We start from the raw sequence: 25,919 nt of genomic DNA on the forward strand, positions 1-25,919 counted from the left end.
TCTATGCTAAATGATTATGTGTAAATAATATGCTTTCCTGGCTTTATGGTTTTTCCGCATGATTTATGAACTGTCATATGTATCATAACCTAACAGTGGTATCACGAGCCTCTTATTATTTTCATAATCTAAATTGCATGAACATGGTTAAATATTACAAATTTGCAAGAATTAAAAGGGGTGATTAATTTTCGTAATTGTTAATTAATTGCAAATTGCGTTTATTTAATTATACGTACGCAGTTTTTCGGCAGTTTCTTCGTTACTCATCCAAATCGAGTGATTTTTGTGTCAATTCCTAAAAGGCATTCTAAAATTTTGACAAAATTAGTATTTTTCGGCCGAACCCAGAATTCTCAAATTCGAAGCCTAACTATGACTTTACGGAGGTTTTAGTTCTTCGAATGCAAAATTTCGTAAATTTAAGATGTTAAATTAAATATTTGCGATTCTTGTTGATAAATCTTGAATTTTTGATTGACCTACTGTATATGTTTAACAAGTTTGAATGCCTAGCCTTGTTAATTATGCAATCTAATTTGTAATTATGATTAATTTGTTGAAAATTGGAATAATTTAGAATTAATTTGATTTTCATAATTAGTTATAATTTAATTAGATACCTATGATTAAAAACCACCATAAAAATTGTAAATTTATGTTAAATTTTAAATTTTTATGACCTAGACTTGAATCCATGTTAATCGGAAATCGATTAAATAATAAAATTTCGATTTTTCGCCCTAAAATTATGAAATTAATATGATTTATTAATTTGTCATTAATTTTGAAAATAAATTTTTAATTTTTATGCGATTCGCTCATATAACTTGCACGCACAAAGCAATGGTCGCTACGTGTTACCCTTAAGGGGTGTTGTATAGTGCAGGCATGCGACGACGAGCAAGGGAGCTCGTCGCCCATGCGGTACGAATGCAGCGAGCAAGGGCATGGTGCACGAGCACAAGGCAGCAGCCCTGCCTTGTGTCGTGGGCTGTGAGCAATGGGCGCATGGGCAAGGGCGAGAGCAAGGCACGAGCAGTCGCGTGTGGGCAGCAAGCGTGCTGCGCCACAGCGCGCACTGCCTCGCGCGCAACGAGCGCAAGTGCTTGTTGCGACGTGCGACGAGAGCTGCGCCCAGCGATGGCGTGCAGCGTGCTTGTTGCGACGTGCGACGAGCGCTGCGCCCAGCGATGGCGTGCAGCGTGCTTGTTGCGACGTGCGACGAGCGCCGCGCCCAACGAATTTCAGCAGCATGCTTGTTGCGACGAGCGCTGGCGCGCACTTTACGAGGGGAGCAGCAGCGATGCGACGCAGCGCATGAGCTGCGCGCACATGGCCAGCAATGGCTGTGTGCGTGTGGCCCATGGGCGTGCGTTACGTGGGGTTGTTGCGATGCGATTAGATCGTTTTGAAATTTTAATTTGAAATTTTCAGTTTACGTAATTTTAATTAATTTTAAAATTAATAATTTAAATTATTTTCTTGGATTTTAATTTTGAATATTGTAATTATAATAAATTTTATTTATTCTAATTATTTTACTAAAATTAAAATCATGAATTAATTTAAATACGACTGAAATTAAATTAAATTTTTGGTTTCAATTATAAATTTATATGAGCTTTAAATTTTAATTAAATTTGTATGTTTCCGGTTAGACTAGAAATACATTTTTATGTTTAAAATTAGTAAAGCATACGAATTTATTGGTTTAAGTGGGAGCCCTTTTAGTCATATACTCTTGATTAGGTCTACAAATCCTTAAGGTTAAAACAACTTGATTAGAATTAATAAGGACTGAATAATTTGTAGATTATTGGTGCCCTTAATTAATTGCTGCAAATGTTTATGTGATGCATAATGTGTTTTACTAACCAGCTATGTGGGCCATTCATGATAATGAATGGGTGAATGGTATATATTGTATATGTACTGTTTTGCAGGTTATGAAGTGACTAGTATGGCCCAAATAGGATAGAAAATATGGTCTGCGTACCATTAATTTGAATGTAATTGGTCTAAAGTACCAAAGTTGTTTTTCAATTCAAATATGGTCTGCGTACCATCTAATAGTTGTAATTAGTTTTAATTATAGCTTATTCTATTTGAAGAAAATGGTGCCTCCCACGGACTTTGAAGTTAAAGCTTCAAGTTGAAGTCGGGCCATACTAGATCACATTTATCTTATGCATGTTTTAAGTTATTTATTGCTTTTAAATATGTCTTAAAATGCATGAGATCAAAAGCTTGATTATGTTGCATGATTAAGGATTTTAGTTCACTTAAAATCTAACCAACATAGTAAGAGCCTTAAGTTCCAAACTTAAAAATTGAGTTAAAAGGTGCCATGCTAAAATATACACTTGCTTGGATATCCTTTACATCAATCTAGTAATAGTTTTCGCTCAGCGAGGTGTTACTTATTGGTCCTAAAGGGGCAAGGTACACAAATAATTGTGAGTACATGTTAGTTTTGGTGAAACTCAACGATATAAGTAAGGAGTCCTTTTATGTCGTGGCAAAATCGATAGGTTTACCTAATAAGTTCTTAGACGTACCTATCAACCAAGAATAGTTTCTAGACTATTAGCAAAAGGCTTTTTCTTACCTAAGATGTTTTAGGATTAAGTCGACAAACTGTGCTTAGTTCTTCAATGATTTTAGGATCTTGGAATCATTTTATTCACACCTGCCGGAACACATCACTTGAATAAAATGCTTAATGAACATTGAATTATGCATGTATGTTGGAATTTAAAGTTTATTAAGAGAAACTGTGAATGGTTATTTATTTGTTTATTCTTTTCAATTGTAGTTTTAATTATGGCAAACAACAATTCATTCAACATTCGGTCAATTCTCGAAAAGGAGAAGTTGAACGGGAAAAACTTCCTTGACTGGCAAAGGAACTTGCAAATAGTTCTTATGCAGGAAGAAAAGGAGTATGTCCTGGAAGAGGCGATGCCCGAAGCCGCAGGCGACGGGGTCACTCAGGCATCCCTCAATCGTTGGATTGATGCCAACAAGGATGTGAAATGTCTAATGCTCGCCACCATGAGTGCAGATCTGCAGAAAACGTTCATCAACTCAGATGCTTTCACAATCATTAGTGAGTTGAAGAACATGTTCCAAGATCTGGCTCGAGTCGAAAGATTCGAGACTCATAGGCAAATTCTTGAGACCAAGCTTAAGAAAGGCGAGCCCGTAAGTCCACATGTTCTCAAAATGATTGGACTCATTGAGAATATGAGTCGGCTGGATCAGCAATTTTCTCAGGAAATGGCTATAGACACCATCCTCCTTTCTCTTCATAGCGGGTATGATCAGTTTAAACTGAACTACAGTATGAATAGTCTGGACAAAACGCTCACTGAGCTTCACGGTATGCTGAAAACCGCTGAAAAGACGCTCAAAAGTGATAAGCAAGATGTGCTTATGGTGCGTGGGGGCAAGTTCAAGAAATCTGGAAAGAAGAGGAATGCTAAGAAAGGTGGCAACAAGGCCAGCCCAACTAAGTAAACTGGCGCCAAATCTGTAAAGAGGAAGGTCAGTCAACCCACTTCTGAATCTGAATGTTTCTACTGCAAGAAAAAGGGGCATTGGAAGAGAGATTGGTTGAAGCTAAAGGAAGATCAGAAGAACGGAACAGTCGTTCCATCTTCAGGTATTTTCGTTATAGACTGTATACTTGCTAATTCAACTTCTTGGGTATTAGATACAGGTTGTGGCTCACACTTATGTTCCAATCCACAGGGACTAAGAAGAAGTAGAAAGTTAAGCAAGGGAGAAGTCGACCTACGAGTGGGAAATGGAGCACGGATTGCTGCATTAGCTGTAGGAACTTATTATTTGTCGTTGCCCTCCGGGCTAGTTTTGGAACTGGAAGAATGTTTCCATGTTCTAAGTCTTACTAAAAACATCATTTCAGTTTCTTGCTTAGATGCTAAGGGATTTTCTTTTTTAATAAAAGACAATAGTTGTTCGTTTTATTTTATAGAGATGTTTTATGGATCTGCTAGATTAGTCAATGGACTTTATTTATTAGATCACGACAAACAAGTTTATAACATAAATACCAAAAAGGCCAAAAAGGATGATTCAGATCTCACCTATCTGTGGCATTGTCGATTAGGCCATATAAACTTGAAACGCTTAGAAAGACTTCAAAAGGAAGGAATTCTAGAACCATTTGACTTAGAGGATTATGGTAAATGCGAATCATGTTTACTTGGCAAAATGACAAAGCAACCTTTCTCTAAAGTTGGAGAAAGAGCAAATGAACTATTGAGTTTAATCCATACAGATGTATGTGGACCAATGAGTACAAATGCTAGAGGTGGTTTCAGCTACTTTATCACTTTCACTGATGACTTCAGTAGATATGGTTATGTCTACCTAATGAAGCATAAGTCTGAATCCTTTGACAAATTCAAGGAATTTCAGAGTGAAGTAGAGAATCAATTAGGCAAGAAGATCAAGGCACTGCGGTCTGATAGAGGCGGTGAATATATGAGCTATGAATTTGATGACCATCTGAAAGAATGTGGAATTCTATTAGAATTGACTCCTCCTGGAACACCACAATGGAACGGTGTGTCGGAACGGAGGAACAGAACCTTGCTAGACATGGTCAGGTCAATGATGGGTCAGGCCGAACTTCCATTAGAATTTTGGGGACATGCACTAAATACAGCTGCACTCACTATAAATAGAGCTCCGTCTAAAGCTGTCGAAAAGACTCCATATGAGTTATGGTTTGGAAAGCCTCCAAACGTGTCTTTTCTTAAGATTTGGGGATGTGAAGTATACGTCAAACGATTAATTTTAGACAAACTTCATCCAAAATCTGACAAATGTATCCTTGTGGGCTATCCAAAGGAAACAAAGGGGTATTACTTCTACAATACATCTGAGAACAAAGTGTTTGTTGCTCGAGATGGTGTCTTTTTGGAGAAGGATCACATTTCCAAAATGACAAGTGGGAGAAAAGTAGACCTCGAAGAAATTCGAGTCGAACAACAAACTCTAGAGAATGCTCAAGATGACATTCAGGATGAAACTCATAGATCTTTAGAAGAATCTGGTGAGAATCATGGTCAATCTAGAAATGTTACCCCGCGTAGATCGCAAAGATATAGATCTCAACCGGAAAGGTACTTAGGTATTTTGGCGAACGAGAGCTATGACGTTCTATTACTTGAAAGTGATGAACCTGCGACTTACAAACAAGCTATGACGAGCCCTAGCTCCAAGCAATGGCAAGAAGCCATGCAATCTGAATTAGACTCCATGTCTGAAAACCAAGTATGGGATTTGGTCGATTTGCCGGATGGCTACCAAGCCATTGGAAGCAAATGGGTTTTCAAACTGAAAAAGGACAAGGATGGGAAACTTGAAGTTTTCAAAGCTAGATTGGTTGCAAAAGGTTACAGGCAAGTCCACGGCGTGGATTACGATGAAACCTTTTCACCAGTTGCAATGCTAAAGTCTATTCGGATAATGTTAGCAATCGCTGCATATTACGATTACGAAATATGGCAGATGGATGTCAAAACTGCTTTCTTAAACGGCGTTTTAACAGAAACTGTGTTTATGACACAGCCTGAAGGTTTTGAGGATCCAAATAATGCTAAAAAGGTATGTAAGCTAAAGAAATCAATCTACGGATTGAAGCAGGCATCCAGGAGCTGGAATATACGTTTTGATGAAGCAGTCAGTGATTTTGGTTTCATCAAGAACGCAGACGAATCTTGCGTATACAAGAAGGTCAGTGGGAGCAAAATTTCTTTCCTAGTATTATATGTCGACGACATATTACTTATCGGAAATGACATTCCTATGTTGAACTCTGTCAAGATTTGGCTTGGGAAATGTTTTTCGATGAAGGATCTAGGAGAAGCACAGTACATATTGGGCATCAAGATTTACAGAGATAGATCTAAAAGGATGATTGGACTTAGTCAAAGCACTTATATCAATAAGGTGCTTGATAGGTTCAAGATGGCAGACTCCAAGCGAGGCTACCTACCCATGTCTCATGGAATAACTCTAAGCAAGACTCAGTGCCCAAAAACACTTGATGAGCGTAGACGAATGAGTGGGATTCCATATGCATCATTGATTGGTTGAATAATGTATGCTATGATATGTACACGCCCGGATGTTGCGTACGCACTCAGTGCTACGAGCAGATACCAGTCAGATCCAGGAGAGGCGCATTGGACTGCTGCCAAGAATATTCTGAAGTACCTGAAAAGGCACAAAGATGACTTTCTGGTCTATGGTGGAGATGATGAATTAATTGTTAAAGGCTATACGGACGCAAGTTTCCAAACCGACAAAGATGATTTCAGATCACAGTCTGTGTAGACACCTACTTTTGTCCCCGTTCCCGCAAGGGAAAGGTTCGATGATGAAAGCATAAAAACTCCACTTGACAACGCATCTCCTATAAAATAAACGAATCTCGATTCCCCATTTCATTTCACCCGAAACCTGCTATTTATAGAAACCTGCTAAAAATAGTAACTGCCGTAAAAGGTAGCTTCTAAAAGTGGCAAATCATAAAAGATAGAAACCTGTCAGAATTAGGTGTTGCATTCCAACATAAATCCTAAATGAGATAGAAAACTGCGAGAATCCTATTCCTAATAGGATTCGGAAATAAGAGTTACGTATTAATTAAAATCCTAACGAGCCTAGAGTTCGTAACGGGCCCAGACGCATTCCGTCATAAAATTGATACGCACTAAAAGACTCGAATTAATCTCAAACTCTACGGATTTTAGGAATCCGAATCTGACTAAACAAAACTGCCCATACCCTATTTTCAACGCCTGGCTCTGGGCGCCGAAATCTTCGGCGCCCAGGCCTGGGCGCTGAAAATACCTGGGTACGTCTCTTTTCCTAATTCTTTGTGGATTAGAACTCTGCAATTCTATCTTTCCACGAACTCTTCCCTATAAATAGGCCCCTAGTTTCGACGTGAAAGGACACACAACAACACATAATATATTCTAAGTATTGACTCTAAACCCCTTAGCCTAAGCCTCTCGCTGCAAAACTGTTCACGCGTTCTGTCGCAATCGATCCATAAATCGAATAGAACGTATCCTGTCCCATAATTGAGATTCGTTAAATAAAAAGGAGAAATAGCAAAGTCAAAGTGGTTAGTTTTCTGAGAACCGTGACGCACCTCTCAAGGGTGCGTCGTAATGTGTCCCTTTTCGATGATTTAACTGCTTTCCTCGCCCTTTTTATGAACTGTTAAACTAACCTAATTTGATTGTTCTATCACGCCTAACAAATATAATATTTTTGGGAAATCGGATTATCATGCTAGGTCCCTTAATGTTATTTAAATCAGATAATCACGATCGAATTAGTATTATATGTTGCATATTGCTAAAATCAACTCAGATTAGTTTAATAGTTAACGCATGTCCCTTCAATTATTTATGCTGAGCTAGTAAGGATATCCTGCCTCTGGAGTTATCGACGAGCGAATTACTCCTCTCGGTAGTTACAGTCCCCCGAACCCTCAATCTCTACCTTGCGGGTGTATATTGAGAGATCCCCACACCAGGGATCACAAGGGAACCTACGGCCGTCGTGGTCAAACATAATTGCACTCCCTTTATGTCACGATAACCGGGTTTTGTCAGTTTTTCTCATTATCGTTAAAAACTGAATGACGACTCCTATATTACTAGTCAATTGGGTGTATACTCACAGGAAATCCAATTACACTTGATTGAATAAAAAGAATCGTCACACCCACGAGGGACAAGATCACGCATTAGCCTCGCGCTTTTTCGACCCCCTCACAGTGGCGACTCCGCTGGGGATAGTTAAGGAAATACTCATGCTTGTAGGTAATCAAAATAGCCGAAGGGTGAAACGATCCTACCCCGCGTTTATTTCCCCATCAAGTTGGGACGACCTGAAAATCAGCATATTAATGTGAACGGGCAGAACATCATAACGAATCTCGGCTCCCTCGCGAGTTGGGACTAAGGATACCTTTTTTCGCCAATAGGGGGGTGCATACGCCGCGCATGTTTCCCACTCGGTACTTGTGCAGGTAGTACACCTATCCCGAACCCAATCGCTCGCACATTAGGTCCCTCTCGCCTGCATGCCCCCTTGGCTTGCACTTGCGGGTTGGCCTCTTGAGCGAAATTCGTCTGTTGAAGACACTACCTCGACCGGGGCATGTGTTGGATCTACGATAGAAGCGGTACCAAGCCAGACGCAAATAAACTACCCATAGAAGCCTATCATAAACTACGTGGCATATTTAATTTTCAAATCCATGTTTGTAATGTAGTTGTGTGTAGCGAAATATGTGATTGTGTGTGACAAACTATCCTAGAAAACCAACGACCTCAAAAAACTGCCCAAACATTCATAGACGAATTTGCCAAAGAGTTATACCAAAACACGTGTTCCGCAAACCCGAACGATCGCCACAAAATAAGCGACACTCGGGATGGCCCGTAACGAATCCCACAAACGCTGTTATGCGTAAAGGACGTTATTAGGCAAGCACGCAAGTCGAAGTCGCATAAACAGAAGACAGAAAACGAGAACCAGCCAGGGACGCATTTTCAACGCCCCTGGCTGGGCGCCAGAATTTCTCACGCCCCTAGCTGGGCGCTGAAGTTGCTGCTTGGTCAGGCGCAGCAGCTTCGGTGCCCGCACGAAAAGGAAAATACGTAGCAAAAAATGTTCATAAAAAGAATTGCTACGAGGGCGTAAGAAAAGCACTCGATTTCAAAAGCGACTCGCGAAAAATAAATAACTCTTTGCGTCGTTGTTAGGCCTCCTACGACGGCAATGCTCGACACTAAAAGTCGACCATGCAAATAATCATGAATGTCACACGGGCAGAGATTTTCAAAAACATAAAGAGTTCAAAGTGCACACGTAACAGTCCAAATATACTAGTCCGACTTAAGGGTAGTCATAGAATGCCTAAAAACCCGACTCACGAAACAAACTAATGTGTCTCCTACTCCACAACAATAATGCAGGGCCCCTGAGTACTTGCCCGTGATAGCCATCAAGAAACGCGATGGAAGAAGCATATCCCGAACATTTGTACCTAGAGGTCGCACAAACCCAAGAGATGCATGCTCTGGGACACGACCCTTTACGTTCTCAAAGGCCACTCGCCCCAAAGAACCATGCTATGCCAAAAACGCTCCCCAACTCACATGCTTTCGGGCTATTGTTGGGGTTAGAAAAGAAAAGAGCGAAGAAAGAAACAAAAATTATGGCATTAGCTCTCCAAGATGAAGTGCTCGATCCTACTAAATTGATCGCTCCATCACCCTCAAAAGATGACCAAATCCAACGAGGGTGGCGCAAGACTTTCAAATGGACTAATGCTCGTGGGATGAAGTTCAAGATATCTGCGGGAGAGGGTCCGATGTACGAAGAATTAGAGTCTGAATCCGAGTCTGACTCCGAGTCCGAACCTAGCAAAATTGTAACCCCTCCCAAAAATAGTTTAGACCCGGAAATCTCTACTCCGGGAGATCTTTTTGATGTAATGCTTCATGACTTTAATAAGATAAACAAAACTTTTGAGTATGTGCCGCTTAAAAATCAGAGTAATAATGCAGAATGTCTCGCCACTAATGAGCACGAAAAAGAGCCAGAAGAGGAATATACCGAACTAATAAAAGCTGTAAATGAACAAGAACTCAAAACTCCTATAATTGAAGACACATAATCGGTAAATATTGGAACAGAAGAAAATCCTAAAATTATTAAAATTGGCCTCACCTTAACTCCCACTGAAAAGGCCGATCTAATCTCCACTTTGCGGGAATTCGAGGGTGTCTTTGCTTGGTCCTACAAAGACATGCCATGAATAGATCGAGAAATCGCTGAGCATAAAATTCCGCTAGATCCCAAAATGACGCCAGTAAAACAAAAGCTACGGCGGCTCAAACCATAGATAGCCTTGAAAATAAAAGAAGAAGTCACTAAACAATTAGACGCCGGATTTATAAAAGTCTCCAACTACCCAGAATGGGTGGCCAATATTGTCCCCGTAGCCAAAAAAGATGGACGAGTGCGAATGTGCGTAGACTTTCGAGACCTCAACAAAGCCAGTCCCAAAGATGACTTCCCTCTACCTCACATTGACATACTAGTAGACAACACCGCAGAACACGCGCTCCTCTCCTTTATGGACGGGTACGCCGGATATAACCAAATACTCATGGCAGAAGAAGATATGGAAAAAACAACTTTCATTACCCCTTGGGGAACATATTGTTACACTGTAATGCCTTTTGGTTTGAAAAACGCGGGGGCCACCTATCAAAGAACAACCACCACGTTACTCCATGACATGATACATAAAGAAATCGAGGTCTACGTGGACGACATGATCGTCAAATCTAAAGACCGGCACGGTCACCTCCCGGCACTTAAAAAATTCTTCACCCGAATCTTGAAATATAACATGAGACTAAATCCACAAAAATGCGTGTTCGGGGTAACCTCGGGAAAATTGCTAGGATATGTTGTTAGTACGCGAGGAATCGAGATTGACCCATCTAAGATCAAAGCCATTACCGAAATGCCCCCACCAAAAACTGAAAAACAGATAAGGGGCTTCCTAGGAAAGCTGCAATACATTAGTAGGTTCATTTCCAAGCTTACTATGACTTGTGAGCCAATATTCAAAAAATTAAGAAAAGAGGAAAAGGCCGAATGGGATGAACAATGCCAAACTGCCTTCGATAAAATCAAAGAATACCTAAGCAAGCCACCCGTCCTCTCCCCACCTTTGCCTGGAATCCCTTTACGCCTATACCTAACCGTCACGGATACTGCAGCAGGAGCTATGCTCTCACAGTGTGTACATGGATCCGAGCGAGCCATTTACTACTTGAGCAAGAAGTTCATACAATACGAGACGAGATACACAGAACTTGAGAAAACCTGTCTCGCCCTCGTCTGGGCATCCAAAAAACTCAGACATTACCTATTGGCCCACACTGTTCATATAGTGTCACAACTAGATCCCTTAAAATACGTGTTCGAAAAGCCCGCCCTGAGTGGTCGCCTGTCCAGGTGGCTAGTCATGCTCTCAGAATTCAACCTAAAATTCATGCTGGAAAAAACAATCAAAGGAAGAGCGGTAGCCGAATTCCTGGCCGAGCATGCCACGAATGAGGAAACCCCGGAAGCTTACCTCCTCCCCGACGAGGAACTTCTGATGATACAAGACGACTATTGGACACTATACTTCGATGGCGCGTCCAACCAAAAAGGATGCGGCGTCGGAGTTCTCCTAGTCAGTCCCGAAGGAGCCCATATACCAATTTCCGTCAAACTTGACTTCGAGGCCACAAACAATGCCGCCGAATACGAGGCCTGCATAGTCGGGCTAGAGGCCGCAGTTAGCCTCGGAGTCAAATACCTACAAGTCTTCGGGGATTCTTCCCTAATAATCAACCATATATCCAAAAGATGGAAGGTCCGAAGCACTAGTCTCTCAAAATATCAAGCTCACTTGGACCAGATAGTCGAGCAATTTGAAAAAATCGAGTATACGTACTTGCCAAGAGACGACAACCAATTCGCGGATGCACTAGCGAAGCTAGCTTCAATGCTCAACATCCCGAATGAATGGGACGGAATGACCCTTCGGGTCGAGCGAAGGAAAGAGCCGGCTTATTGTTGTGTCATAGACTCCGAACCTGAAAACACCGAAGAAGAACCATGGTACATGGACATCCTTCGTTACAAAACAATTGGGGAATTCCCCCCAAACACTTCCCCGCGAGCACAAAAGGCCCTACGCCTCCTCGCTTCACAATATAACATAATTCTGGGAGAACTGTACAAGTACACGCCGAATAAAATCAAGTTACTTTGTGTCCATCAAAACCAAGCCCAAAGACTAATGGAAGAATACCATAACGGCGTGTGCGGACCCCATATGAACGGAAAAATGCTATCCCGAAAAATATCCCGCTCAGGGTACTATTGGACCACTATGGAAACCGATTGCCATCACTTTGTAAAAACTTGCCCAAAATGCCAAATCTTCAGTAACCTTAACCATTTACCTCCCTCAGAACTATACACCTTCACTTCTCCATGGCCCTTTTCCACCTGGGGTATAGATATAATCGGCAAGGTAACACCAACAGGCGTAGGGGGACACGAGTACGTTTTAGTTGCAATTGATTACTTCACTAAATGGGTAGAGGCAGTCTCCTATGCAAAGTTAACAGCCAAACATGTCGCTCGATTCCTAGAAAAGAACATATTCTGTCGATACGGGGTTCCACATGAAATCATAAGTGACCAAGGTTCCCACTTCAGGGCCGAAGTCCAAGACCTGCTCAAAAAATATCATATCAAACACCATAAATCCTCTCCCTACAGGCCGCAAATGAATGGCGCGGTCGAGGCGGCCAACAAAAATAATAAAGTCATAATCGAAAAAATGGCCGAAAATTGTAAGGATTGGCCCAATAAATTACACTTCGCATTATGGGGCTATCGAACCTCAATCCGCACCTCCATTGGAGTAACACCCTACTCCTTGGTATACGGAATGGAAGCATTCCAACCGGTCGAGTTGGAGATTCCCTCCCTCCGGATCGTCCTAGAAAGCAAGCTACCCGAAGCTGATTGGGTTCAAGCTAGGTACGACGAACTCGTCCTTTTAAACGAACGGAGGTTGAGAGCTCTACATCACGTGCAAGTGTATCAAAAGCGCATCGCAAGGCAATTCAACAAAAGAGTCAAACCTCGAAACATCAAAGAAGGCGATTTTGTTTTAAAAGAAGTCCGCGCACCTACTACGTACCCTCGAGGAAAATTCCGGCCTAACTGGACAGGACCATATTTTGTAAAGACCATCCTACCTGGCGGAGCAGTCCAACTAGACGACATAGATGGAGCGGAATTCGCTAACCTCACGAACTTAGACCAATTGAAAAAGTACTATATTTAATAAAATTCAGTCCGGAGTTAAGGCATCTAATAAAACATATTAAGACTCATAAGCAAACATTCTGCGCATTACTCTAAACAAACGGCCTAAAACTCGATAAAGTAGAAAAAAGCGAAGGACAAAACTTCAACGCCCAGGACTGGGCGCTGTTATTTCTCACGCCCAGGCCTGGGCGCCGATATTTCCTTCGCCCTAAATCGGGCGTCGTTCTCTCTTGCCACCTACCCTCCCGCTTCTACAAAGTGTTCGTACTCCTTTTTCTAACCCTCAAAAGAACCACGAACACTTGGGGGGGAAGCAGACGAGTAATGAACACCCTTTCAAAAAAAAGCTAGAACTACGCGCGACCTGATTCTGACAAGATACGTAGGCAATCCTTCTCAAGGATTCGGTCCAATAAAAAATTAAAAAATAATAAAGTCATGCAACGCATCAAGAAGAAAAGATATTGCAAAGGGCACTCTACCCTAACCCATGCACGGGCAAGACAAAATAAAATGAAAAGCCACAAGAGTTTCCAGGAACAAGCCCAACAAAGGAGTATGACACGAGTCGGCAAAAAAACAAAAAATAGTGAACATGCATATGTCATACCCCAAGTAGTCGGTTAGTCTAAAAATATATGTGCACTCTTATATGAACTCATTATTTTTACGAAAGTCTTTTCCTTTTCGAAATCCGTCATTGGTTTAGGAAGCTAATATTGCTATGATATGTTAAAACAAAGCCCACGGAAGGCTCAAAACATTCTTGCACTAAAAATCGCAAAAAATATATATATATATATATGCGGAACACAAGAATGAATATGTATAAAACAGGAGGTAAGCCTAAGACTCGTCATCGGCTCCATGTCTCCAAGCCTCGCCGGTCCATCCACTCCACTCCCCGTGGTATGAGGGACCCCAGCCAGAGTCACCCCAAAAATGAGGTTGCGACTGCAACTCGGGGCTAGGCTCTCGGGCCACCGACACGGAACGCCGCCTACGCTCCGGCTCGGACCTCTCCCCGGAAGAACTCACCCCCGCGTCAGAACGGCGATGCCGTAGGGGCGAGTGCCGTGCTCTCTCTCTCTCGCGACGACCGTGTCCCCCGCCCGAGGGACCCGCGTCGTCGGCCCCAGCACGCCCAGTAGCCGTCTGCAAAAAGGGACAAAAAAGAGAGTGAATAACCGAAAGCCAAACCAAAGGTACAGATCAAAAGAAAAAAAGAGAGGGCACATTACCCGAGTAGAGTGGGGGCTCCTACAAGAAAGTGCAGACCGAGCTCGAACCAACGCGGACTTCAACCGGTTGATCACCCCCACCATCGCATTGGCCGTACGGGCCGGAACCTAAAACAAGAATGTCAGTAAAAAAGAAAGAAAAAATATAAAGAAGAGTACACAAATAAAAGGTGCATACCGCATCTACTCCCTCAGGGAGCGGAGCATGGAAAACCCGGTCTTCCGGGAAAGTCTCCACAATCTCGGATCCACTCTCTCCGGTATACGAGATCCGAGCATCGGGAAGCACCCATCCCCCCAACAAAGGGTCAGGACCCTCCTGCACAAAACACAGTAGGCATAAACACATGGGCACGAACATGAAAACACTAAAATCAATACAAAGAGAGGAGGCAACTTACAGCGCCAGGCTCCGGGAGACGAAGAGAATCCTGGATAAACTGGTAATAGCTAGCTCCCTCTATCACCAACTCTGTCGTCGGCACACCAGTCCTCGAGTGGACCCTCCACGACTCGCCTATCGAGCGAGTAGACAGCATGGTCGCAGGCGGAGGCCTGGGCACCGAAAAAACCCCGACCGTCTGCATACGTACCCGCTCTCCCAGGTACCAGACAGGGTCCCGGCGGCCAACGAACAAGACCCGCATCTGGCTCAGGGCATAACTCTCCCTGACCGAAGCATGGGTACCCCTAAAAGAGAGCTATGGGGTCCAAACCACCTGTTTTCGTACAAAACGCAGTCAGATCTCGCACATGAAAAGAATGACGAAATACGAGATAGAGGATAAGATTCTGTACATGCTCAGGGTTCCCGTCCCGGATAAGATCCCACACGGTATCAGGCGGTGGACGCACTGTCGGCTTCTTCTTCCAACCCCAACGGCGACCGGCAGGGAACTCCAAAGGCCTCTGCCCCTTTCGGGGAGCCAGCCAAGGTAAGTGCTCAAAGGCCCACAGCTGCAAAAAGAAAAAGGATAATAAAACGTTAAAAAAAAAAGAAGCCGGGTAAAAGCGAGAAAAACAAAAGAAAGTCTAGGCACATACCTCGATCAAACGCGGCACTCCCGCTAATGTAATCACACTAGTAGAAAAACATTCATTTGAGGCGTCACTTTTATATTCATTTGCGGCGTTTTTGGCGTAGCAGCAAATAGAGTGACAGCAAATGAATAGGATTGATTTGCGGCGTTAAAAAACGCCTCAAATTAATCATTCATTTGCGGCGTCAGGTAGAAAAAACGCCTCAAATGAATAATATTGTAAAGCGGCGTTTTCTACCTAAACGCCTCAAACATTGTAAAATTGCGTGAGTTTAAACGCCGCGAATAATGTGTAATTTTTTTTTATAAATAATTTTATTTTTTTATATTCTACAATCCCAAAAAATATAGAACCTGTACTCACGCCATATTTATACAATGTCCAAAAATATCATCAACCACCAATAACTTCCAAGAAACTTTGATTTTCACATATAAATCAACCATCATATGTTTACAAAAACAAACCACCTAAATAGTGATAGGACAGGTTAACTGCCGTGCCAAACATTCAATAAGCTACCTTATATAGCAGACATTTGATATTTTCCACGCGAAACCGAAAACATTTGACAACTTATATAGCAGACACACATAATCCCAATATCTTCAGACAAGAATATAAATCAGGTTTAACCTTTCAAGCAAACCTAAACCGTTGGCCTGATTCATCAGATGACGATATATCCTTTTCCTTTTCCTTTTCCTTTTCCTTTGCCTTCCTCCTTTTGAGTCGGGAGAAGTGCTGCATTATGTCTGCACATTCTTCTTCTAGTACCCCTCTTCGAATGTTCATCTTGGAGTGGAAAGGGTGTACAGGAGCAGCTGGCATCTCTGTCACTTCTGAAGGTTGATTTTATTATCTCATGAGGTCAGCCACTCAGGAACATGACACAGTGCCTGTTAATCCAAGGAGCGTGTGAAAATGCTTGTTATTGCATATAGATTTCGTATTTCTTAAAGTAGCATAGTACATAGTAGATGACAAGTAACATGGGGGAGGGGAGAGAATGAGGGGAGGTAGACAGGAGAAGAAGGAAGGCAACTCGGAAAGATGTTTGCCTGAAAGCCATAACTAAAAAAATACAAGAGGGCCAACAACTTGAAATCAGTTAGTCACAATACCATATAAAGTTACAATGGGATGCATCTAATCAGATGTATGTGTTTAACAGATATAATTCAAGGTTATACACCAGTAACATTTCTTACGGCTGATAAATATATTTTGTAATTTTTTTAATGTACGCCTGACAAATTAAAGGTCACCATAATAGTGAGTTTCAAAAAAATAATCTAAGTGAATGTCTTGTTCAGAGAGAAAAAATGCTCTAAAATATAGCATGAAGTCATCCATACCTTATCCAGCTGCCATCAGCTCCAAGAAGCTTATTAGGAGCACCCCAGGGTACTGATTCTGACTTGAAGGATGGCTTCAGCAAACATGGGACATGGCTCCAGTATAATATCAAAGTCTTGCTGAATCTGGCAAACTAGAAAATAAAGCCACATTGAACATTTGAACTACGAAATAAGTATGTATTTAAATCTATCAAGTTCATGAAGTAAAGCCCCCCTTAAAGTTTGAAAATAGAATTTTAATCATGGATCAGGTATCAGACCTCAGCTATCACAGTAACAATGCATTGAGGTAGTCCTTTAAGAGCTACAGATTCTGCCGTAGACATTGTTGTAGCCATCTCTTCACATGATGCAGTATTCTGCCGAACAGTGACCTGTAAATTGTAAGGAAATTTGAATCCTGCTTTCCACTTATCATTGTAATAGTATGAAAAATACTTTCAACATATATAGAGAATGTGCAGTCAGGGACTTTACCTGTTGAACTGTTTGCAATGTCAAGACCTTCTAGCTCTATCTGTTAACACAACAGCAAGATCATGCATGATTCAAGTTTCATGTATTGGAAGCTACAAAAAGGAGATATCAAGTTCGTAAATTAAAAGCTTTACTGACCTGCCAGTAACCACTATCAGTTACTGAGACATAAGTATGATCCCCTAGATGGTGTTTCAGGTCAATGGCGTCGAAAATAATTCACCTCCAACTTCTGTATTCTGTGGATCCTTATTAATCCACGGAGAGAATATTTCCTAAAACAAGGGTAGAACACACACTGAGTGATGCAGCATTAGTGTTGGAGTATATGCAACAATTCAACATGCCACATCAGCCCACAAGCCTGCAATTCCTAATCAAGCTAAGCAATCAAGGCAGAGCATGCACAACAGTTATGCAACAACTTCAATCAGAACCAGCCCGCTAAGTCAAAAGGCAAAGGGAGCTTTTCTATTAAAGTCCAAAACAGAAGTTACCAAAAAACAAAGCAACCAATCTGATTGCATCAAGGTCAAACACTTAAAATTATAGCAGTGTATACTAAAAGGAATCAGATCACCGTACCCATTGATATACTAGCTTCAGTCTGTACTCTATAGGATAATTAGGATCATCTCAAAAAGCTGACACCCTCGATATTATGTGACCAGTAACTCATCCAAGAATGGTGCAGAATTCTGCACTAGTCATAGCAACAAATGGATATGTGCCACAGATTTGACAATTGATAAGGGTTTATTTCACTTATAACAATATAGGTTCTATTCGATCAAACGACAACTATATTTACTACAGAATTACTCAACTATGATACTAGCAAATAGCAAGCACACATAGACAAAACGACTATAACAGTCAAAATATGACCGTAATTCAAATAGACAAAACGACAAGGAGGACGAAGGAGGAGTGACACATACTAATTTGTCAAGTACACGTAGCCTTTAGTGAGACGACACGGTGGATACGAGTCTGAAGAGTTTTGTGATTCGCGGTCGAGATGAGTCGATCTGTAGCCTTTAGTGAGACGACGACGGTGGAGATCAGTCCCAAAATCTATTAAAGAGGAGATACTCGGTGGTGAAATAAGAATGAAAGAAGAAGGTAAAAGGGAGAATGGAGAAGGGAGAAGGATACAAGCACTCAAAAGAAAGGCAAGATCGAAGAAGACAACTGAAGGATAGGAAAGGAAAGGCAAGGGTTTTACCTTATTAGTTTGGCGGCGGCAAGATCCGAAGTACTGAATGGCAAGTTGAAGCTACCAAGTAAGGCAGTGATAGCATCACACAATCATACATATGCATTCCATGAAACAAGGCAACAAAGTTACATGGTGTATCTATTTTCCTGATCCATAACCTGCAGTTTTGAGGACAATATTGCTTAAGCCAAACTTATAATGACAATTCAAAGTCGGTCAATTATAATATCTAAAGGGTCAGCTACAATTAAGTTAAGTTCAGTACTTCAGTTCAGTGTCAAAACCACAACCCTCCCTCTACAATAGGCATCTGTTACATTCATAGGGGAAAATTCAAGATAATTTTGTAGGATTTTTACGAATCTGTAGGATAAAATTTTAGGTTCTTGTGACGCAAAAGAAAATATATTCATCTTATGCTATACTGGAAATCAAGAAGAAATATATTTGGCCAACTACTTCTTTTCTTGAAGAAATCACGAAGAAATATCTTGAATTTTACATTACCTCTTCATAGAATGTCATTGCAGTCAGACGATACCCTGCCAAGAGTAAGTATTCCTTCACAGCACAGTTAAGATCTTGTCTTTCGTTATCCTTCACAGATCCTAAGTTTGACAGCGTGGTGTCGTTCTTCTGTCTTCTTATATCAAGAGATGGGTCAAAAGAAACACTTCCATTTGTACCTGCAGAAAATGGTACAAAGCTCCGTAAATACTGGAAAGCATGAAAAAGAAAAAGGGACTCAATAGGATATCACATAGCTTCCCAGTTCTAATGCCAATACCCAAAGCGAGTTGCTACCAATTTGATAATCTGAAGTCTCCACCTCATCAAAACTGCAGTTTTAGACAGCTTTGGCATGGACTACCAGCATGCAAAACCAGAGCCTTGATCAGGTTACTTCAAGTGGTGTCTACCTTATAATAGTGATTTTGATATGAAAGCAATGCAGGCACTTATAACAACACTTGCAAATGTATTAAAGTCATGCTAGAGTTCCAAAAGCAGAATAAATTTATAAGCAAAGTAACTGAACCAAAACAGAACAAAAGCAAACAGAACGGACAAAACCAAAACATAACCAAATTTATATGACAGGTTGTTTATATGCTTAACTGAAATTCACGAAATAGAACTGAACTATACAAAATTGGACTATACAAACAGAACACACATCAACCATTATGCATAACACCTAACTGCATACCAGCATATACATACCAACACACAAATCAACACCATAAAACAGCAGCATCCCCGTGTAACATATCACAAACTGGTACGACATGTAAACCCCACATTTGAAACATCTACAATCAAGTTTATCAACTAAAATTAAAAAGACGAAGATGAAATATGAAAATTTTAAAGTAGCCCTTACAATAGGTTTTGTCTGGATTTGCAGTTCACTTCGTTAGGTGGAAGAGCAAGCTGTTGTTCTTCTTTCAGCTCAGGCAAGAACTCATTTGGGTGGGATAGGTCATATCCCTTCACTTTCTTTTGTCGTCTTATTGCACTCTTTCTCTTATGGCAAAGAAATAATCAAATCCCAAGTGACCAAATGTGACAGTAATAAGTAAAAAAAACCTTGTAAAAAAGAAGTCGAAATATTCAGTTGCAAGTTTGTGTATAAGAAATTAACGGAACGAGAAGTTAACTTCGCAAGCTTTCCCATAAAATGTGGAAAATATATCAGCAAAAGAAAATAAGGTTACAAAATAACTAACCTCCCAGGTAAAGGGCTCAAGCCATATATTATTAGAGGTGTTAGTTCTAGTGCTTCCTCAAGTGGATACAACCAGAAACAAGATAATTTCAAATTTCCATGTGAAATGAAACTGTTCTACACTGTCCTGGAGGAATGTTGCATTTTATCTCATTCAATGTAATCATAACAGCCTACAGCCTGCTGGGGGTGTAGAGAAGAAAAAAAAAAAGAGGGAATCATTGTTTATACAAACATCAGCCTGCTGAACATTATCATCAAAGCCCTGCAAAACAGAAATTAAAGTGAACAAATAGCTCATAAGTGAACAAATGAAATTTGGCAAGACACCATATGATATAAGCTCCACCAAATTAAAGTTGCTTAGAACAGATTCATACTAAGGTCAATCAAACATGCTAGTTGGTAGCAGAAAGCAACAGAGATCGGACTCAGAGTTCCATTTCAATTAAAGGATATGAGAATGTTACAAGCTCTCAACTTGTAGACATTATCAGGTTACATCAACACTCAACTGAGACTTGTCTTGCAATTAAGACTACAACAACCAAACCAAAGCCTTACTCCTAGAATAGATAACCGAGAATCTATCTCCCATCTTTTCCCACTAACATATCAGTTTTACTCAATGCTGAAAATCTTACCGCTAACAAATCACCTTAGGGGAACAAATTTACCAGCAAAACAGTAAGTAATTAGTTATCACTCAATACATAATTCAAGCAGGGATTTCCAAACAAACCTAGAAAAATGCTGCACTCTTCTGGCCTACTCTTCAATTCATACCTCCAAGGCCTCAGCCCCTTCAATCTATATATATATAATTTACACCCTCAATACTCAAAATAAAGAAGAATCAAGTATTAAAATAAGTGAGTGAATGCAATTTGGAATAAATTCGAGAAATTCGATTACTTCTGAAACAGGAATTTCATCGAACAGCTCATCAATTGAAATTCGATTACTTTTTCTACAATTGCTTCTCAATTCAACAATATTCACATCCATAATTCAAGACATTGGTTGGTTGTGATTACGGAATTTTGAGTTTTTGATTGTGAAATTAGGGATTTGAAATTGACAATTCAACAATTAAAGTAAAACTCACAAAATTAAGTAGAATTTCAGCAAGAAAAAATATGTCTTACTGTAATAAAACTTGTGTTTTTCTCAAATTTGTGAACTTCTTTCTTCGAAGCACCTCATCTAAACATCAAATTTGCAAAATAAATTAGACATACGACATTACCTTACCTCAAATTCAAAGCAATTTTAAGGTTCTTCTAAGCCAAAATTTGAATTTGATAATTAGGGTTTACATTTTCGGTGGAGAGAGGAGAGGAGAGGAGAGAGCAAGAGAGATTCGATAACTCATACACAATTCATGTTAATTGAGAGACTGAAACGAGGGGAATAGAGTAATTGAACCAAAAAAACGGCAAGGATGAGGAGGAGTCAGTGGAAGCATAATTTACCTTAAGTAAGAACGGCAGTGGTGGAGATGAGGTCGAAGGACAGACAGTGACGGTGGAGATGAATATGAGCTTCACTTTCTCGGTGAATTCGGTGGTGGAGATGAGGCGAAGGACAGACGGCGATGCTGGAGATGAGGTTGAAGGAAGAACAATGTGGTTTTGTGAAAGGACGAGAAGCAAAAGAAAGAAGCTAAACGCGGGTGAATAAGAGAAGTATGGGGACAACACTTTGCGACGTTAAACGTGATGACGCCGCAAACTAAAATGGTTTGAGGCGTCATAATTCAAGATAACGCTGCAAAGCAAGTTTTTTTCACCTAATTCATCTATTTTGTCATTTAGTTAGAGGCGTTCTAAAATTAACGCCGCTAAGTCATGGCAGCAAATCAATATTTTTCTACTAGTGTCACAAAGTGACATCTACTCGGGTCCGAGTCGCGCACCGACAAACTCATCTGGCCGACAAGCGTCGCATAGCCCAAATCGCCCCAACGATAGTCACCCAGTGTAGACACGTCCTCCACCATGCCTATCCACCTCGGGTCAAAGGTGTCAGTCGGACCCGATAGAAAAGTGGAAGTAATAAAATGGAGGTAGAACAGCCGAGCCTGTCTCGAAGGCGACTCCTCTACCCCGTGCTCCAAAGCCCACATCAGGTCAGCGAAAGGTATCCCACGGGGCTGGTACGAAGGTAACCTACTACCCATCCACGAGCCCAGGAGCCTGGTACCCTCAGCAACAGTCGGCGATGGGCCGTCCGACCTCAGACGAACGGGGTTCCCTGTAAAGGTCAAACCCGTCAAAGCTGTGTAGTCCTCAGGAGTGATCGTCATCTCGCCCCAAGGAAAATGGAAGGTGTTGGTGGTATCCCACCACCACCTCATGAACGACCACATAAAGGACAGGGAGATGTTGAGCCGCAGTATCTCCCAGAAGGTCGCAACCACCGGAAACAGTGAGCTCGCCCTCACCAAGGCCTGGGCGTCCGAGCTCAGATAGCTAAAAACGGTCTCACTCGTCGCGGCGCCATAGCCGCGAACCGTAGTCTCTCTCCTCGCGTGAAGGCGGGAAGTCACATGGTGCTCTAGGTCGTAGTGCAGATCACGACCATTGTAAAGCTCAGGGCCCACCCATAGGGGACCCGGGCCAATCGACTGACGCGTCATGCCACGCACCTCGTGGCCACCAGGAGGGGGTAACGACTCGTCGGACATGCTGATCAGCAATACAACAAGGCATTATACCTTTGACGAAATCGGCACTCATACCGATCCCTAAAAAGAGTGCATTTCACTCATGAAATGGAGTCATACAATTTTTGTTTCCTAAAAACATGATACTAAGTTCATACTTAGCAAAATTCCCTAAGTAAAAATTAACTCCAGCAAAATCAAAATTCTCCCATAATTTGTCATTCATGAATTATGAGGAACGCAAGCAATATACCAAGAACACCTACATTATAAGAAAATACTAGATTCGTAGGTATACTTGGGGGCTAGCATGAAAATGCCCAAATTCAACAAAAATCAACATACTTGCAAATATTAACATGCACAAACTAATTAACATGTTATGTGGAACATTTCCAACTATCTAATTGAAGGAAAGGGGCACAAAATCAAAAACCCCCAAATCAATTTCATGCACAAAAATACTTGACAAAAATACTGAAATTGACAGAAAAGCTCAAAATTACTGAAAAAATTACTTACATTGGGAAGATTAGGAAGTGATTTGGAGTAGAACTCGTGAAGAAAAGTGAAAGAAACGAGCAAAGATCAGTAGAGAGAAGTGAAGAGTTTGAGCGAAAATGGTGGAAATGGGAAAGGAAGGAGACGGTCCGCGAATTTAAAGACCAGCCCCCCTTTCGCATTTTCAACGCCCAGCTCTGGGCGTTAGAAATTCTCGCGCCCAGGCCTGGGCGCTGAAAATGCTTCCCAGACAGCGAATATTCGCTGTCGGGCACGCGTACTCCCCTATTTTGTGTAAAGATATCCGTTATCTTGATATTTCTATCCCAAAAAAAAACGGTATTTTGAAAAAAAAAATAATAAAAAAATAATAAAATAAAATATCGTTAAACAAAAATATACACAGTGTGGACCCACTTATAGGACACATCTAATCAGGAAATATTACGACTCACCAACAGGTTGTAATCACAAAAGCCCTTCTACATAGGCAAAATAAGAAATTCAAAATGGGCTCGCCCACCCGCAGCGGGCGGGGTCTGCGTCACTAAGCCGCGCAGGTCCTCGGTTTTCGAAAAATAAAGTCTTCAAATTTAAAATAGGCTCGCCATCTTCAGCCGGCGGGGTCTACGGCGCAAACCACGTAGGTCCTTATTTTCAAAAAAAAAACAAAATAAAATTTCAAAACAGATTCGTCCACTTCTATCGGAAGGGGCGTCCACCCTCAGCGGACAGGTTCGCCATCTTGATTCCCCATTTCATTTCACCCGTTCCCGCAAGGGAAAGGTTCGATGATGAAAGCATAAAAACTCCACTTGACAACGCATCTCCTATAAAATAAACGAATCTCGATTCCCCATTTCATTTCACCCGAAACCTGCTATTTATAGAAACCTGCTAAAAATAGTAACTGCCGTAAAAGGTAGCTTCTAAAAGTGGCAAATCATAAAAGATAGAAACCTGTCGGAATTAGGTGTTGCATTCCAACATAAATCCTAAATGAGATAGAAAACTACGAGAATCCTATTCCTAATAGGATTCGGAAATAAGAGTTACGTATTAATTAAAATCCTAACGAGCCTAGAGTTCGTAACGGGCCCAGACGCATTCCGTCATAAAATTGATACGCACTAAAAGACTCGAATTAATCTCAAACTCTACGGATTTTAGGAATCCGAATCTGACTAAACAAAACTGCCCAGACCCTATTTTCAACGCCTGGCTCTGGGCGCCGAAATCTTCGGCGCCCAGGCCTGGGCGCTGAAAATACCTGGGTACGTCTCTTTTCTTAATTCTTTGTGGATTAGAACTCTGCAATTCTATCTTTCCACGAACTCTTCCCTATAAATAGGCCCCTAGTTTCGACGTGAAAGGACACACAACAACACATAATATATTCTGAGTATTGACTCTAAACCCCTTAGCCTAAGCCTCTCGCTGCAAAACTGTTCACGCGTTCTGTCGCAATCGATCCATAAATCGAATAGAACGTATCCTGTCCCATAATTGAGATTCGTTAAATAAAAAGGAGAAATAGCAAAGTCAAAGTGGTTAGTTTTCTGAGAACCGTGACGCACCTCTCAAGGGTGCGTCGTAATATGTCCCTTTTCGATGATTTAACTGCTTTCCTCGCCCTTTTTATGAACTGTTAAACTAACCTAATTTGATTGTTCTATCACGCCTAACAAATATAATATTTTTGGGAAATCGGATTATCATGCTAGGTCCCTTAATGTTATTTAAATCAGATAATCACGATCGAATTAGTATTATATGTTGCATATTGCTAAAATCAACTCAGATTAGTTTAATAGTTAACGCATGTCCCTTCAATTATTTATGCTGAGCTAGTAAGGATATCCTGCCTCTGGAGTTATCGACGAGCGAATTACTCCTCTCGGTAGTTACAGTCCCCCGAACCCTCAATCTCTACCTTGCGGGTGTATATTGAGAGATCCCCACACCAGGGATCACAAGGGAACCTACGGCCGTCGTGGTCAAACATAATTGCACTCCCTTTATGTCACGATAACCGGGTTTTGTCAGTTTTTCTCATTATCGTCAAAAACTGAATGGCGACTCCTACATTACTAGTCAATTGGGTGTATACTCACAGGAAATCCAATTACACTTGATTGAATAAAAAGAATCGTCACACCCACGAGGGACAAGGTCACGCATTAGCCTCGCGCTTTTTCGACCCCCTCACAGTCTGGGTTTGTCTTCTGCCTCAACGGAGGTGCAGTAAGCTGGAAAAGTGCTAAGCAAAGCACCATTGCGGATTTTACAACTGAAGCGGAGTACATTGCTGCACATGAAGCAGCAAAGGAAGCTATATGGCTAAGGAAGTTCATAGGTGAACTTGGTGTAGTCCCCTCCATTAAAGGACCAATAGCCCTGTATTGTGATAATAACGGAGCTATTGCACAGGCAAAGGAGCCTAGACACCACCAGAGAGTCAAGCATGTACTTCGTAGATTTCACCTTCTATGAGAGTTCGTTGAAAGAAAAGAAGTTGAGATAAGCAAGATTGGAACTGATGACAACATATCAGATCCATTGACTAAACCTCTGCCGCAGACGAAGCACAACTCGCACACTGCAGCTATGGGAATCAAGCATATTGGAGAATGGCTTTGATATCCTTGTTTAATGTTTTAAAGTTTTAGAGTTTAAATCTTTGTAAAACATTATTGGTTAA

The 25,919-nt window shown here is 41.2% G+C and overlaps 2 long non-coding RNA genes across 3 annotated transcripts; both read right to left on the reverse strand.

Moving 5' to 3' along the window:
• Nucleotides 1-15,939: 15,939 nt before the first annotated feature.
• Nucleotides 15,940-17,825, reverse strand: LOC130461066 (uncharacterized). 2 transcript variants are annotated; one of them, XR_008921391.1, is made up of 6 exons: nucleotides 17,684-17,824; nucleotides 17,237-17,373; nucleotides 17,099-17,138; nucleotides 16,882-16,995; nucleotides 16,619-16,752; nucleotides 15,940-16,159 (listed from the first exon to the last, which is right to left on the reverse strand). It is a non-coding gene; the product is annotated as an uncharacterized lncRNA (long non-coding RNA). The 2 variants fall into 2 exon arrangements; XR_008921390.1 differs by having other exon boundaries at nucleotides 17,237-17,825.
• A 222-nt stretch (nucleotides 17,826-18,047) lies between these two features.
• On the reverse strand, nucleotides 18,048-20,240 carry LOC130461025 (uncharacterized). The gene is made up of 4 exons (XR_008921315.1): nucleotides 19,705-20,240; nucleotides 18,828-19,006; nucleotides 18,327-18,478; nucleotides 18,048-18,175 (listed from the first exon to the last, which is right to left on the reverse strand). It is a non-coding gene; the product is annotated as an uncharacterized lncRNA (long non-coding RNA).
• Between the last annotated feature and the right edge of the window lie 5,679 nt (nucleotides 20,241-25,919).

Source organism: Spinacia oleracea, chromosome 5 (assembly GCF_020520425.1).
Source record: "Spinacia oleracea cultivar Varoflay chromosome 5, BTI_SOV_V1, whole genome shotgun sequence".
NCBI classification, from domain to species: domain Eukaryota; kingdom Viridiplantae; phylum Streptophyta; class Magnoliopsida; order Caryophyllales; family Amaranthaceae; genus Spinacia; species Spinacia oleracea.